Source organism: Temnothorax nylanderi, unplaced genomic scaffold (genome assembly GCF_030848795.1).
Source record: "Temnothorax nylanderi isolate EJ_2023f unplaced genomic scaffold, tnyl_v1.0 TNYL_tig0199_pilon, whole genome shotgun sequence".
NCBI classification, from domain to species: domain Eukaryota; kingdom Metazoa; phylum Arthropoda; class Insecta; order Hymenoptera; family Formicidae; genus Temnothorax; species Temnothorax nylanderi.
Window position 1 is genome coordinate 215,656 of NW_027249261.1, and position 17,213 is coordinate 232,868.

Consider the following 17,213-nt stretch of genomic DNA (forward strand, 5'->3'; position numbering starts at 1 on the left):
AAAATTACATTTCTGCACATCTCATGATAGTATAGTGTCTCTATAATCTCTCTCTTTATTTATTAAGTTTTAAATGTTATAACTTAAATATAAACGAAGCTATTTCGAAATAAGTGCATTTTAATACCTGCGTACCAACTGTGGAATTAAAAAAGAAAAATGGCTATATTACGAGAGTATAAAAAGAGTTTGATGATGAAGTTAAAATACAATAAAGGATAATTTAAAAGGATGGAATTAGCCGTTATCTGTTACGTTGTTTTAACGGAATTCTCCGAGGCTGAGTTTCAAAAAGGGAGATAACACGGTTTTTAATACAGAGTAACGTTAATCGAAATGCGAATTTAAAATACGAGACATTCGAGAAGTTATTGCATAATTAATACATTTGTCAGCGTTTAGAATTTAATGTAGAACTTTTAAACTGCCTGTATATTTGTGTACTACGAAACGGCAGTGGCAAGGCGTAGCCCTTTCGATCCTTTTTTAAGACCTATACTTACTCGATTTTGATGTTGTTATATTTGTACATATCGTTAACGGCAAATTGGATAATTGTCATAAAAAGAGTAATCAGTAGAGATATTAAGTAAGGGTAAAATGAGACATCATTATTATAATGCGTCACTTAATATGTGGAATGATAGTCTGTATGACGTACTAACTTTGATCCTAATAAATTGACTTCATCGACTGCTCTTCACATACATAATTCATATTAAAACGAAAGAGTTACTATTGTAAGAAGAGATTACGCTTGTTAATTTTTTTAATTATTTGTGGGAATTAAGAAGGAAATTACTATAGCAGATATTGTGAATAATTTTTTATTTGATAGATTTAATTGATAAATATATCCGATAATTATGATTTGTTCGTCAAATTATTTGATCGTGTTTTGAGAATTTCTATAAAGCAGTAAAAATAATTCTGCACGATTAGTTACGTTTTGTTTGAAGCTATAGGTAATTACTTACATGCAAGTTTTGTTGAATTAAATTTTTGTTTTACGTATTGTATTATTGCACATCCATCATTCTTGGGCGAGATTGTAACTCGAATACGCGTATTGCGTATAGCGGTAGTACAGATAAATCTGCGGATTTTATTTCGAGATTAAAAAATGTGAAAGGTCGTAGTGCGCGACGTTTTTGTTGGAGCGTTACTTTGTGGTAACAATTAAGGTGCATATCGAATTTATTCACGTGCATTTCTAGCGACCTTTTGCCGTGCGAGCCATACAAAACGAATATTTTTGTATCTACGTGCACTACATAACGCAATAGATTAAAACGTGCACCGACAGGATTCTAACATGCCCCGAAGTTAAAAGAATTAGAAATCGCATTTCAATGTTTTCCGTTTGCGCGCGAATTTTTTATTCAAGATAGATTCAACAAAAATAGTTTAATAAAAATAGAAAAAGTAAGATTTTGCGGCACGATAAAATGACGTTTTGCCCATTATTCTCTTTATCAAAACGTATCGTCATCATAAGGGTAATTAAGATTAAGACATTCTGGACTGTTCGTACGTCCAGCGAGAAAAACGCAAAGGTCATACACTTTATAATATTTCTCAGCGTTATCATTAACATATCTGCAACGTGCACGGCGTGCAATAACGATCGCGGTAACGAATCAAGTATGCGTCGTACGTATCGCACGCTATTTCGGCTGGTATATTTAGAGCTTTAACTAGAGCGACACGGTTCGTGTAACCGAGTTATAATGCAAATCGCTTCGGGCATTTCTTACCGTTAGAACAATTCTGTCATCGACAAATCTCACGATGAATAATTCATTTATTACACCAGATCTGGCTAAGCACTACCTCGTTTGTCAGAATAATTTTTTTGCCGTTAGGGTAAACTCGGGTAAGATGGCCATACAGGAAAGATGGCCAACCTATGTTCTTTCAATCTAGCTCGTCATGAAACATTGAATGAACATGGGTTGGCCATCTTATCCGAGTTTACCTTATATGTGTTGATATCAATCGCTATGATATAACTGTAACATTTTTTGAAAAATCTATTGAAGTATTTATCGCAGGAAATATGACATATTTTTTCAGTTATATTTTTAGTTATAATTTTTAATTACATTCTAGTGGATTCCGGTTGAATTCATTTAAAGTTTAATTTAAATGTTCTTAAAATAAAGTTTAACAAAAGACGTTACTGAAACATATTATAGATTCACAAATTGTAAAAAATATGGTGTTTAGAGAAATTTTTGTTGAGAAAGGTTGGTCTTTAAGTTTATTAGACAATATAAAAGTTTCGTATTGTTGAAGTTAATTTATTAAAGTTAATTCGTTTTCATGTCGATTTCTCATATGATTTTTGTGTATATTACAGTATACTGTAAAAGAACTGTAGTAACGGCAATGAGAGAACAAACGAACTTCACTCGCGTGTACTTTTACGAGTGTTATACTGTTTTATCTAGAAAATGAAAAATTGAAAAAAGCTGTATATTTTACTGTTCTATAAGGACGAGTTTTGCGTTTTCAAACGGAGTTTTTTATATTGCTCGTAAAAATAGAGAATATTTTATTATTCAATTGGCCGCGATATACCAGACTGAGTAAGATTATCGTGACATACTTATTGTTCTCGTTCTTGCATTTGTAATTTTAATTGTTGCAAGAGTCACAAACTTTCCAATGTGTGTGTGTGTGTGTGTGTGTGTGTGTGTGTGTGTGTGTGTGTGTGTGTGTGTGTGTGTGTGTGAACGATACATTATTTAACATATGTATATTAATTTTTAACCTGTTAAATCATAACATCTGGAGTATAGTTTTCTAAAGCTACGCTTTAGGAACAAGATGTTAAAGACGTTCCTTGAGATGAATGCGAGGTGAATTTTCTAGAGATTCTCTGTGGAGCTTTATGTGTGCATGAGCACTTCAGAAATGCAGGTCTTACACTATGGCTTCGTGCGAGATTGCTTGCTGTTTTTCGTTGACTGGAATTTCGTTGACTACGAACAAGCGAATAAATTTAATTCTCGATCCCGAGCGATCTTCCTCTATCAAGCGCTTCGATATCTTTTAATGCTCCTTAAAATGTTATTTCTGTCTTAATTTATTCGTACGTAGATGTATTCGATTCGAAGATGCGATTTTTCTGCAATAACGTTATAGGAACAATTACAGAATTACAAGAAATTATACTAATCAAAGACGTATTGAGAACGATTATAGAAAACGTTAAGATTTTTTCTAAGATTAATTTGCAAAGAGCTTCTTTTCGACAATAATCGCTGATTTAAATTTCTACGAATAATTTGCGATAGTATTACGATGTCATCACATCCAAATGCTTTTACTGCTGCGATTGTTTTATCGGCTCGAACCGCATATTTGAATAAATTGTGCATTTTGAATCACTGCAGTACGAATAACAGAAATGGTGCGATTTTGTGCGGTAGTAGAAAAGTTCTCTTTTTTTATAGCACGTTCGACTTTTTGTGATTTCAATTTTCTATATTATTGCAAATTGCGACATATATGCAAACGTGATTTCTCTGGGTTTTTTTACTTATTCCATGGAAAAAAGGACTTGTCATTTCACAGTGACCCATTTCGCTGAAATATTGATGTATGTATATTTCCTTTTTGAAATAGACAACTTGAAGCTGCGTCCAACTATTGTTACAAAAATAGAAACCCGCTTTAAATCCGTCAATGCAACAAATTCCTGAATTAAATTTTTTTTTAATAATTCTATTATGTTTTTAATTTTTTTAATTAAATAATTTTAATGACAAATATTGAAATAACTTTTAAAGTGCAATTAAATTAAACAGGTCTTTTGAAATAATTTATACACGTACAGATGATGGTAATTTAATACTAATACTACATTATACTAATTGATAACACTCCATGTATCTTTTCTTTCTTATTTGCCGAAAGTGCTAATATTTTTCAATGATAATGTTTTAAAATATAGAGATTTCTTTGTACGAATTAATTATTTCGGTGTTCGTCGATTTGTTGTGTAAGCAAGTTCCTACGTAATTAAAAAGGGAAAATCCATCAAAACTACACAAGAAACAGTACATTTCAAAATGGCAAAATGCATCTGTCTGAACCGAATAAATTTTATTCCTGCTTCCTGATATTAGGTCCATAAACTACCTGCGATATATGATAGTGTCAGCAAAGTCAGTGGTTCGAAGCATGAAGTTCATAAACGCAATTTACTTTAGTACACTGTACAAGCGTGTGCAGTGGTAACATATGGTACGCGAAGGGTTAAGCTAAGAGCAGCAAATGTACAATGCATTTATCAGGTTCGTTGCATGCAGCTGCTGCTGAGAAATTTTTATTTCTCAAATAAAGAAACTAAATTTTTAGATTGTCGTAAACATACCGCAAAATAAACGCACATATACAGCTTTATTTAATATCTTTTTATATACATATCGTACCCCGAGAAGAACACTGTCACAACTCAAAAATATACAATTCTCAGGATAGAGGAAAAACAAATTTAATTGAATTTCTTTTAATTGTGAGATAACTAACGCAATATTTGCGACATTTTGTTATAATAAAACTTTTACTGTTTCTTGAAGAAGTCTGCTGTGATTCACTTGTCAATTCACTTTATGACACTATATATTCATCCAGGAAACCATAACCGGTTTAAAAGAATAACGATATTTCTGCTTCATGCAGCGGGTTTCGTATATATATATATAGACTTGTGACACTATTATAGTACATACACGGAGAGAATTTTCTCTTAAAATTTACCCTGAAATCATGGTAGTTGTGGGACAACATGTACCACCAAGAATTTTATGTGAGCTATTCTGATTAATATCCACCATAATAAGAAATATTAATATCTATTTCATTAAAATATAAAATAGATTTGATTAATTTTACTAAAATATATCTAGGAAATTTCAATAATTTTTCAAAATTTACCAATCTGCATGGTAATTTTTATCACATTGTTTGTAAAATGTCTTTTGTATATTTTAAAAATTCCTTGGTTACCAAGTTGTCCCAAGTTTGTAGTGAATTTAAGGGTAAAATATAACAAAAAATTCTCTCCGTGTAGGTAACATTTCAGGCATACCTTTTATGGGCTTAACTCAAAATCGAAATTTTTTGAGTTGTGACAATATTTTTCTCGGGGTGCGATATGATATTCGTCGTACATTAATTAACTTCCAAAATATTTGAATTATGTTTGTACATTCTATAATTATAATTATACTTGTCGTTGGCAAAATTAACTATTTTTAAAAGATGTGATTTAAGTAACTTGTCTTTTTTTTATTCTTGTTTGAAACACCCGTTTTTATAAACGTGATTACGAACATTTGAATATCGAATCATACATATGTATACTGTGGCTATTTCCGTCTGCAGAATTTATACATTTTTAAACTTTTATAATCTCATTTTGCAGAAAAATCTCGTTATCTTAGATTCGTATCTTAACTTTGAACTTTGTTCTTATTTTCCTAGAACTTTTTGAATCAACGAACCAAGAGAATTCTTAGGAATCTGTATTTCTATTTTCTTGAATTTTGGAAATTCTAGCATATTTTATGATATATTATGTAAAATCTTAAACGCTTAAATCTCCAGATTCTATCCTTTAGTAGATAAACAATTGCCATTTATCTGAACTGTCAGCATTCTGCGATTCACAAGCTTTGAACGCTTCCGGTTTAAAAGCTATTAATGCTATTATAGTCTCGACATTTTCCATATCAGAACTTTCATCTCTGATTTATATATATATGATATATATCTCCGAAATCTATCTATTTTATGTATCTAAAAAACGTTGAAATAACATCCACATTTGTTACAACCTAATAATAACATTTAACGTTTTTACTTGATAGCAGCATTAAATCTATATTTTTTTACGCAACTATTGATAACGTCATTTTATTTTCTCATCTGACTGTCGACTCGATTGTAATCTATGAAAAAGGTTTCATTATCTTGAAAACTTTCTTTTACGGTGCTTTCAGAAATAATCGGCTCTCGCAGCCTCATTTTTCCCACGCGGATAGATCTATCCCGTGGTGCTTTAAATTCAACGTTGCGACGGGTATACTCACCGCGAAACCGTGTCACTTCTTTTAAATCGTATCGTGCACTTAGCAGTAACCTTCTTCGGCGTAGTACGCATTTCTTGCCTCTTTCGCTATTTCTATTACGTGGATTTTCTCTACGCGGATCGAGAAACACAATCGTGTCTCGCGCTAAGTGCACGAATCGTCTAGTTGAACGAAGGTACGATTATCTTACGGCTGTAATGGTTCGATTGATTGAGTATTTAATGAGCTCAATCAATTGCTCAGATTCCTACTATACAAAAAAGTCTTACGTACTTTAGCGTACGTAACTTTTACTTTGGCGATAATTGCTAAAAAGATGCATGAGTAATCTTATCTTTTTATACAGGCTTCTCCATTTTTACTGAATATTATTGCGATTAAATGCTTGATTAAATTTAATTTTGCATTTTTCTGATTAAATTGAAAAAAGATTTCGAATTTTAGGTTGTAAACTATAATTTAGTAAAACGCAAGAAATAGGGCTTGATCTATGAGGGCTCTCCAACACCACTTCCGTCGATTCTAATTGAGCAGTCTTTCTTTTGTACAGGTGTTTTCTGCATATAAAATCTAACGCTTGCTTTAATGAATCTACAACGGAGTTAATTCTTTAATTTTTTAATGAGTCTTTAAATGAGTCTTTTAATGAGTCTTTAAAAAACGTGAGAAAAGACCGCGTTATTGCCATGTTTAATAGAGGATAACTGGCCCAACTGAGTTGATGAGATTAGGGTCTGTTCGTTGGCTGGCACGCTGGTTAGTATTCGACATAGAGAATGACGAATCTCAGAGGGACGGCGAGCTTAACGTGCCCTATTTTGGCCCCATGAGATCAATGCGCGAAAATTAAAAGCCCCAAGCAGAAAATAACGAATCCTGATGGATCTTTCAGACTTCCCGATAGTAGTCATTTCACTAGCGAGGTAACGACAGTCACCTTTTCTTAAATTTTTTCATAATGCAAATTTATGCAATTTTTTGTTCATATATTTTTAATATTTAAATATTCGTCTATTATTAAGTTATAATATTCGTTTTATTAAAAAATACTTATCTATTTTATTATACGATGGACAGACTAACTGTTAGCGAAACGAGTGTATTAAATAATTAATTTTCGAATTTGGGATTGATGAGAGATCTACAGTCCTGAAAATAATTTCTTATACGAAAACAAAAGTTAGGGAGTAAAGTACAATCATTTTTAATCATGTTATTACTTCAAAGAAACCATCATTACAAATTATGAATTTTTTCAATTTTTAATTTTTATTTTTAATAAAAAGAATAAAATCTTTTCTCAAAATATACTAATTGTAAGTTTGTGACTTTAAAAATTGTATAATTGTCGTTTATATTGTCAAAATCACTGCTTCCGGGAATCCGGGATTTAATTTAAGAGAACCTATACGATTTAATTCTGGGTCCCTATAATGGAGATCTTTAATTTTCAACGGAGCATTGAAAATAATCTTCCACGATGAAGATTGTTACGACTCCTTGGCGGCAGGAACGTATTTGTTAACGTTTATTTGACGCAAGGGACGCAAACGACAATGCAACAATCGCGTCCAAGAAACAACGCTTTCATGTTTGCAATTACTTCTAACAGTTATTTATCGCGGAATGTACACGGAGAGAATTTTTTGTTATATTTTACCCTTAAATTCACTACAAATTTGGGACAACTTGGCAACTAAGGAATTTTTAAAATATACAAAAGACATTTTACAAACAACGTGATAAAAATTACCAAGCAGATTGGTAAAGTTTGAAAAATTATTGAAATTTCCTAGATATATTTCAGTAAAATTAATCAGGATATTAATCAGAATAGCTCACATAAAATTCTTGGTGGTACATGTTGTTCCACAACTACCATGCATGATTTCAGGGTAAATTTTAAGAGAAAATTCTCTCCGTGTAGTGTAAACATTTTTTTAGCGAATATTTAACACATTCACGTTCAATATCGAACGAATCGAGAACGAAATAAAATATTGTTTTGCGAATACTAACTTCGCGATAACCCGATAAGCTCAAGTCGCGAATGTTTCGTAATAATTTTCATAACATATACACGCGATTGTCACATCTGTGATTGTCATGTCAATTTCAATAGTATAATAGGACAAACCGAGCAGTCGTGTGTATGAGATCTAATGTCCGCTTTTTTACTCTCAACGGTGAGATAGCTTCATGAGCCTTAAAAAATCGCAAGCAAAAACCACGTTATTGCTGTGTTCAATGTAAGATAACTTACCCAATGATTTGACCAGGTTGAGGCCCTTTCCCCAAGTGGCACATTGGTATATATCTGACACAAAGAAGAAGGATTCTCAAAGTAGAGAGCGAACTCCATGAGTTCCATTTCTCTGTCGTGCTCCATAGGATCAATTCGTGAAGAAAAGTTAAGTGACCCGTTGAACGTTAAAGATCCCAGAAGGGAACGAATTCCGAATCTTTTGAATTGCTCGTATATAGCGATCATTTCGGCAGCGAATCAACGGAGGTCACCTTTTTCCAAATTTTTGCATAATATAATATTATGCAATTTTCCCGTATCTTTTCGTGATAACTTATATTCATGCCCATTGTCCCATAATGGACATCAAAATTTGCGCGAACAAATATGTTCTTCCATTATCCATTTGTAATTAAACATTATCAACTACGTTATATCCATGTTTACTATTTTTTTTATCATTAAAATAGCATTAATATTAACATCAATGGAAGAACATTTAATGAGAAGAAAAGATTTAAAATTTTCTCTTAAAATATATCAATTTCGTGACTTAAAAAATTGTATGTGATTGTTGACTTATTGCCGAAACCACTGCTCCCGGGAATTGCCGAGAAAACTTGAGTTTAATTCCAACCTTTCCACGGGAATCCTCAATTTTCAACGGGGCACCGAACTAAGTATTGCAGATGGATCTCGTGGGAACCGACGAGAAATAACTGTGACAGTTCACTGTGAAGATTGTCACGATTCTATGTCGAACTGCGTATTTGCTTACACCTATAATACCTGGCGCGAGAGACAGCATCACCAAGGTCCCTTCGCTGAAGCAGCGATCGCATCGAAGAATGAGGAAAGAACGCCATATTCGCAATCCTTTTTAACAAATATATATTTGTGGAGAATAATTTGAGAAATCATTAGGAGAATATTTGACGTGATATGCGAAATTCACGAATATATTCCAAAGCGAGATAAAAGTTTTTATTAATTTACGCGAATTTTAATTAATAACGACCAGTGATAATTTCGAGCCACGAATTTCGTAATAATTTTGTATCTCTCCACTCTCGCGATTCTGGTAATCTCAAAATTGCGAATGTCAAGCTTCGCGAATGAGAAGTTAATATTTGAATAGTTGGCCTAATTTCGAGTTTTGACAGATTTAATTAATACATTTTTATATTATTTGTCAAAATTTGCGATAATTCTTGATGCAAAATTTTGATTTAATTTTTTCGCATGGCATTTATTAACAATCTTTTCTACTAATGATATAAGCTACCAAAATGTTTGCAAAATTTTAAAATAATTGAATTTTTCCCACTTGTGGCCTCAGTATATACTTAGCGCCTTTTTTTACCTTTGTAAAAAAGGTATTTTTTACTGATTTAAATTAATTATAAAACAGGTAGAAGCTATAGATGGGAGTAGAGCTAGGAGTAGTTGTTTCATGGTAGAGATATAGTGCAATTTGAGAATAAAGCAACAAAATAATACTAAACAAATATGTCCTTGTTTTTTATTTTTTTTTCGTTATTTTATGTGGCTGTGCTAACGTTAGATTAAGCTAGCACGCAGCCACTGTTTTTTACGAAATGAATGCAGCAACAAAATCCGGAATATAGAGCAATAAATTAGCAACCAAAGAGCACTAAATTTCTGTATATGTTTTCTTCGATTGTGCTAAAATGACTGTCAACTATATATAGACGTTATTCCGCGAGCTCATCTCAATCCGGAAATAATGGATACATTACATTCGGGTAAGAACCCACAACGCACGATACGAAATAGACTCGATTTCAAGCAATGTTAAAATAGTACCATAAATATCGCGATTAAACAATAATTTACAATCCTCAGACCTTGTCGCTATCTCGTTCTGTAATACTTTTGCAATAGTTCTTGTATGAACTGAGATAGAAATAACGTGAAATATATATAATTCTCTTCGAAAAATTATCGTTATCTCGATACGAATTGTTAATCTAAGAAGTTGAACACGCTGACTGATATACGCTCTAAATATTCATAAGAAATAATTATATTTCCTTGAAAGCGATATACGCACACGATAACGCATTTGTTTGAGCGTTGCCATGCTATCGTGTGTATATATCCGGCAGCGCGGTGACTTTGTATAAACAATAACACGTTGTACGTGACAAGCCAAGTTTACATACCTACCAGAAATATCGAAATATTTCATACGTTATGATATAAATTCATATTGCATATTCCGTTTCTTATGCTTTAAATTAGCTATCGGATTATCATCGGATATTAAATGACAATTATTTGAAGTGTTAAATTCACCTTATTTTAGTGAAATAATATATATGTATATTATATATATAAATTTATTATTGTTACTTTATAACAAATTTTATAGCGTTCTGAGAGAAATAAAATTATGCGTAATTTTAACAAGTAATTTTACTAAGTGATTGTCAATTAATTACAGTCACACACGTAATGTTAGAATATGATGATTGCATGGGATTTTACGAGTGGCACTCCCTTAATGCTAATCCGTCTTTATTATGCTTTTTACTACACACCGGAAAAATGTAATATTGCAAAATTACCTTTTCTCAAAGAAGATAAAAAAGGCAATAAATGCTGCATTCATCAAAAAATATATTGTACAAAGAAGTATCATATTAATACATATTTCAATAAAGTAAAAGGAAATTTGAGGTAAAAATATTAAAGTTCAAAAAGTATTTTGCATATTTTATATTATTCAAATCTGTTTTTCCTAGAAAAGTGAAAAGAGAGGGTATTTTGTTATACAAGAAGGCGTTAAATTTTCTTTACTTTTAATTAACTCGTTCATTTTCTTTGGTATATAAACACGCGATCTTTTTAAATCTTTAAAAACCTTTTATCTAGAAATACATTTTGCAAATTTCACATTTATATTAAACTTTAGATGGAATTTGAAATGTAAAATATAAGCTCTGTTTGCAGTTGAGAATTTTTCAAAATCATTACTTTATTGTAAGAAAATTTGAATATACTAATATATTTAAATAATATGATATGTGTAAAATACTCTTTCATATTTTATTATTTTTCTTAATAGATTGATTTTTATCCAGAGTGCTTTAAATTCAACGCTTCGGTGGACGCTGGCAAAACTGTATCACTTTTAAATTGTTTTGTTGTACTTATTGTTAGCATGTAACATTCCTCGGCGTAGTATGCATTTCTTGCTTCTTTCGTTGTCTTTACTACGAAAGGTCTCTACGCGAGAATGAATCTCATAGGAGCGAAGGTTTTCGTTTGTGCTCGTATGTGATCGCACGTGTGGCTCTTTACTGACTTTATCTCTTTCTCTTTATTTCTCAACGATACAGAAAGATCTACGATAAATTCCGTTCCTGCGGCATAACGATGGCGATGTCGCAGGTCGATGTTTTTGTTCCATTTATTCCTTGACAATGCCCATATCTTTAAAAACATTTATATAAGATATATAATTTCTTTGGTTTTCTCTGTACGCCTGCGTTTGCCAATTGCGATAACGAACTGTGGTAGAAAGGAAAATGTTTAAAAGAGTTAAAGCGCTTCTTTGTTTCTTTGCATAGAGAATGTATTTTCTATATTTTAAAGACTAATCTACAATGTGTTCTTTGCTTCCTGTTTTCTGTTCTTAACCTCTTTGCGACTATCTCGTATTTCGCAATTCTGTCGCGTAACGTGATGTTTCTAGTCTCTTCTGAAGTTCGTCAATTTTTATCTTGGGCGACAGAGAACAAAAAACATCGCGTTACGCGACGGAATTGCGAAATACTAGATAGTCGCAAAGAGGTTAAGAGCAAAAAACAGGAAGCAAAGAACACATTGTAGATCAGGCTTAAATGTCTTGTTCCTTGTTTTTTTTATAGTTGCACTTATTCAAAAGAAATACTTATTGAAATCAATGTAACTTGAAATGCTGATTTAAGAAAATCCGTGTTTGTGTGTCTATAGATAAATAAACACGATACATACAATAATTTTTTCACGCAAAGTTATAAAAAAATTGTCAAATCTTCAATATCTTTCGTTAACTAAACAATGTTCTATAAAATATTTTGCATGGGAAACAAGATTTCCGTAGCAATGAATCGAGAGAAGATCCTTGTCAGTTTGATTTGGTTGATTTAATAACGTTAACAATATTCCAATTGAAACTGCCTTTTATATTTATCAAATTGTTATGAATTATTTGCCGCGTTAAAGAATTCCTATACGCGATTGATACCACGACATCACGAACGGCAATGTTAATACAAAGCTGCGAGCAATTACGCCGCTTATGTTTCATACACGATAGATGCAGCGACATACACACGTTCTACTCGCTAAATATCACGTCATATCTTCTACGTAATTGATAAAGGTTTTTTTTCTGCACACGAGCAAATTGATGTCAAATGAAAGCGTGCAATGTCAAAGAAGAGCCGTACGCATACAACGATACGTCGCGCATTCTCTTGCAGTATGAATTCACGCACGACATAACGCGGGCCCTCTACCTTCCTCTCGTGCGATCGACAATCGCTGGTGCAGAAAATTAAAAGGCCATTCGGAAAGAATACTGGATGCGCGTTCCAATTTTTTGGCAAGCGAGTTATATGGATAGATAGATTCGTCGCGACGGATGCAAGGTTGCATCATATCGACGTAGAAGCAATTTAAAGCTACTCCGCGACAGCTTTTAATTGAAAGTAGAAAATTACAAATGTTTTGATACGTGACGTAATCGATTTAAATTTTGCTTCAAGAAATAGTTATTTTTATTAATCATACAACATAATAATTATTATTCCGCTCATAATACGCACACACACACACACACACACACACACATAAAATATATGTATAACTATTTTGTACTTCATAATTGATATTGTAATATTGTAACACTGATATGTGTTCTATAAGTACGTACATTTTATAATGATAGAATATAAGATCAATTTTTATGTACATTTAATGCTGTGTGACTGTCCGTTCCTTGTTTCTTAATACTTTAATCTCATTATTTTATATGCGTTCTGAATATTATGCGTATAATTATTTTTATTTTACAAGGAGTTCTCCATAGGATTATCTTTATTTCACAGAAAGTTCTCCAAAGTTTATAATAAACTCGTAAATTTTTTTCTCTGGTCTTTTGACTTTTTCACGTTTTTCGCCGGTATACGTGAAACAGTTTTCTACTTTAATATTTCCTCCTTTTACGCTTGTTCAGGATATCCTGCATGGTTGTATTTTTTCAGTTATTTCTTATTCTCTCGCTTTCCCTTTCTTTTTTCTCTCTTTCTCCTTTTCTCTCGTTTGCTCGATATAAAGCACATGACAGGATTAGTTATGTTAAACTTCATGTCAGTATTAAATCCGCGTGCGTTTCTGGTGAAATTCAAACACTCGTGAAAACTAGTTTACTCTCATTGATAGTTTTCGCTGATTCGCAAACGACATGTGTATATTTTATACATATGCCATGTATATCAGAAAAATTATCTGTTACACACACACATACACATTCTCCTCTTTCCTCGTATCTTTTAAAATAAATTCAACATAAATATGTTACATAATTATTTTTATTATTTAATTATAAAATCTGTCTTTAATTGTCGAACTTTTATAATGAAATGTGAATTGAAAACAGTGAAAATATAATTGAAAATGATTGTTCCCATCTTATCAGCTTCTTAATTCCGAAATTACTTAGGCTTGTTTAGGCAAAAGATAAAATCAATATTATACCAAATGTACTATTTATTGTCAATATTAACTCACAGCCAATTGATGTATCATTTATCAGAAGAGACGAATGCATAATAACGGTGGTGAAAACATTTGAAATGTAAATCAACAAGCAAAAAGTCGCAAGTTAAAAGAAACTTCACAAAGTCCATTTTTACTATACCAATATTAAATTACTCAGATAAATATTGGACTTCCGAGATATTTAGACAGAATGAACCGTTCTTAAATGATGGTAACAAATTCATAAAACAAAGGACAAAATTTATAGTTTATAAATATATATTAGATCTATTTTAGACAGGATATCCTACCTTAGAACATATACGCACGTATTCGTATTTTATAGTGCTTTATAAATATTTCCTGAAATGTACGTCAAATAACTCAGCATTTTGTTTTCGTGCGCGGCGCTATATATGTTTATGCAAGCTAGGTCGCCGCGCTATTATTTGCGCGGCAAGTCTCGTGTGGGAAGATAGAGTGCCGCGAGCCACTCCGTGTGTCATCGCGTTATTATCTCACGAAACGTGATTGTTTCCTGTGAACAGTCAGCAATTATCAGTCGCTTGATTATCGTCCACGATTAGCGACTCGTAAACGAATCGAGGCGGCAACTACTTGTCGAAGTAGATATCTCGGGATTTTGTCATTCGGAGTAGAGAAAGAGAGAGAGAGAGAGATCGAAGCGGTAGAGGGGACGATGTTTATATAGATTATACTTTTATTATGATATTTGCAAAAACGATATTTCTTAAACGGATTCGAATATATCGCGTTTTATTTAAATGCCATATCTAGTGATTTAAATAATAGAAAAGCGTATCAAATATGAATTTGTTAATACTATATGTACATTTCGCATTAAGCTTCCTTTAATACGTATATTTCTGGATTTAAGTATTCGAAAATGTGTGTAATACTATATTTTAATTATATATTTTTAGACATAAATTATCGCGTCTTAATTAGTTGTTGTATCGTATTGCACGATATCAAGTTGAGGTATTTTAATAATTAGTCCGCGATCATATAGTTAATTTTTTTGCGAATTTCGAATATTTTGTGCAAACGCTGTGAAAGAACAACGAAAGCTTATAGGAGATATTGGGCGATGGCGTGCCAACCACGGGGTGAATAGTTAATTTATTATTTTATTGAAACTTTGATACTTGCGAGGATTGATTTACAATTATTTTTATACGTGCGCAGTAATTATTTTGTAATTTTGGTCATCGCTATATTTTTGGATATATTTGTCTTTACAGGTCAATGTTCGTATCGCAATTCCGCCGCTGCGCATCGTATTGGTGAGTGACAAATTATATACATATCTTGTTTTAATTTGCGAGATAATGGATGCGAAAAGCATAGGCAAATATAAGTACGTAAAGATGTATATGCAGGGGCACACGGTGCATGATTTTCCTGCTGGATTGCTTGCGATCTAGTAAATTACAATAATTGCACCACTCAACACTCAGGATTTCTAGTAATTTACTAGATCGCGAGCAATCCAGCAGGAAAACGTGCTCCGTGTGCCGCTGGCTTAATATATATGATACGTTATAATACGTGAACAACAAACCACCTATTGATTCTGTTCCAAAGCCGCGAGGAAAACGCTTGGAAACGCGTATCGTTCGCACGCAAACGATGCGCGAAAAATTGTGTTTACGTTCTTTTTTTTCCATTTCACGACTACGGGGTGCGGGCTTGCCCTAGGTAGTTTCTCTCCGCAGCTGCGGCTCGATTGCGGTGTAGGCCCACATTGCGTTCGGAGCTCACCAGCGAAGCGTTAATCGATATTAATTACATCACACGATGACTCGCGGGTTCTGTCATTTGAATCCGTTTTCAGCTCTGTTGACCCGATGCGGAACGAGTGGCATATGACTATTTGGCTTCCCGCACGAAATCGCATGCCCGGCGCAGTGTACATTGATAATCGATTTTTGATAGAGCGAGACAGATATTATTTGCATGGGAATTGACATTGCGCCAGACAATTCGACTTTTGATGTTTTGTAACGAAACGTGACGCGTTCGGGATTTGAATCGAAGCAAACGTCGCGTCTGTATCGTCAGACACGGTAAAGTAGGTCTGTAATGCAAATTACTTATCTACATAAAGAAAGTGCACAAATACAAAATAAACAAATATAAAATATAAAGTAAATATAAAAATATCTGAAAATCTTTCCAAACTCGGTGCATTGTATGTTGTTTAAAATTCATAGAATCTGAAGATTGAATTTACACCATTTTCGAAATTGCTCGTATGACAGAAAATGCCCCATCAAAATATGGCATATCGAATGTAATTGTCGTGTACGCGACCATCTAGATTCGCATCAACGAAATCAGACTGTTTCCGACAAAGTTCTCGACAGTTAGTTATACATTTGATTCCACCTACATCGTGTTTATTAATCCATAGGTTCGTTATCTCGTTTACAAGACCTGGGATATTACAACAGTGATTTACGACACACGTTTATCTTCGTTAGAGCGCGAAATCGCGCTGAATTTCTCACTGCTTAGCGTCAGCGTAAAGTCATGCGCAGAGTAAGTTCTCCAATCATAATTTTTCTAACAGTGGATATCCATTCATCACTATCAACAATATACGACTAATATTAGATTTTTTTTCGAGATAATTTTTAATCCTTGCTTCCTGCAATTATTTCATAAGAAGAATTACGAAAGAAAAAAATTCATAAATTAACATATAATAGATACATACAATTGTATAACTAAATCTTTTTTATGTATCTTATTACGTTTTCCTAATCCCCTTTCTGAAATGTACATCATGAATATATTATGGATATTAATAATGTCTATGTTTCCAATAATGTAGTTATATTTAAATATAGTTATTATAGTTCTTTACTGGGGAACTCTCTTTAACCGTTTTCGATTATAATAAGTCTTTGCATTGTGTTATAGAGAGAGGAAAGTAAGAGATCCAATTTCATTAATGTCTTAACCAATATAATAATTTAATGTTGCTTTATTTTATCGTTATAATATCGGGATAATCTTAGAAAGTTATGTATTTGTTCCAATTTGTTTTTATTTTGGTTATTATG

General features: G+C 32.5%; 2 protein-coding genes across 6 annotated transcripts in view; both read left to right on the forward strand.

The window, feature by feature from the left end:
• Nca (neurocalcin homolog) overlaps positions 1 to 17,213 on the forward strand; it is a 162,323-nt gene that overhangs the window by 58,681 nt on the left and 86,429 nt on the right. The window lies entirely within an intron of this gene.
• LOC139778867 (neuronal calcium sensor 2) overlaps positions 1 to 17,213 on the forward strand; it is a 150,600-nt gene that overhangs the window by 57,999 nt on the left and 75,388 nt on the right. For all 3 annotated transcript variants that reach the window (XM_071716993.1, XM_071716995.1, XM_071716996.1), the window contains one exon: positions 15,387 to 15,428. The gene's annotated coding sequence lies outside the window, so the exon portion shown is untranslated. The remainder of the gene's footprint in view (positions 1 to 15,386; positions 15,429 to 17,213) is intronic.